Raw genomic sequence first — 630 nt, forward strand, 5'->3', positions numbered from 1 at the left:
TAAGCGACCAATCTGCCAGCAATGCACATTAATGCCAAGTAACAGTTATAATAACTATAACGTTTAATCGTGCAGCGTTTTTATGACTTCTTAGAAGAAACACACAGATTAGAAATGACTATATTTATTATATATTTACAAAAAAAGGTGGTTGTCTTGCCACAAATACATATTTACAAAAAAACAAATTGGTTCTCTTGCCACAAATTTACAAAAACATATTTACAAAAAACAAAGTGGTCTCTTGCCACAAATACATATTTACAATAAAGAAGACATCGAAGATGGAGGGGAGAGGGTCAGAACCTCGTCCATGAGCCAACTTCGTCGACGACACGTCATGCAAATGATCCCCTGACTATTGCAGGGGCTCATTTGCATTGTGCTTACGTATCTGAATGCAAATGATCCCCTGTAGCAGCTTATGTAAGGGGCTCATTTGCATTCAGATACGTAAGCACAATGCAAATGAGCCCCTGCAATAGTCAGGGGATCATTTGCATGACGTGTCGAGGGAAGCGACTGTATATAAAGCCGTTTGCCGAAGTGCTAAACTAATACAACCAACATGCCAAAGGCAATTAGCAAAGAGATCCGACTACTAATCGTAAAACATAATGAAGAAGGTGC

This window comes from Centruroides sculpturatus, unplaced genomic scaffold (genome assembly GCF_000671375.1).
Source record: "Centruroides sculpturatus isolate CEXI.00-Female unplaced genomic scaffold, Cexi_2.0 scaffold369, whole genome shotgun sequence".
NCBI lineage: Eukaryota > Metazoa > Arthropoda > Arachnida > Scorpiones > Buthidae > Centruroides > Centruroides sculpturatus.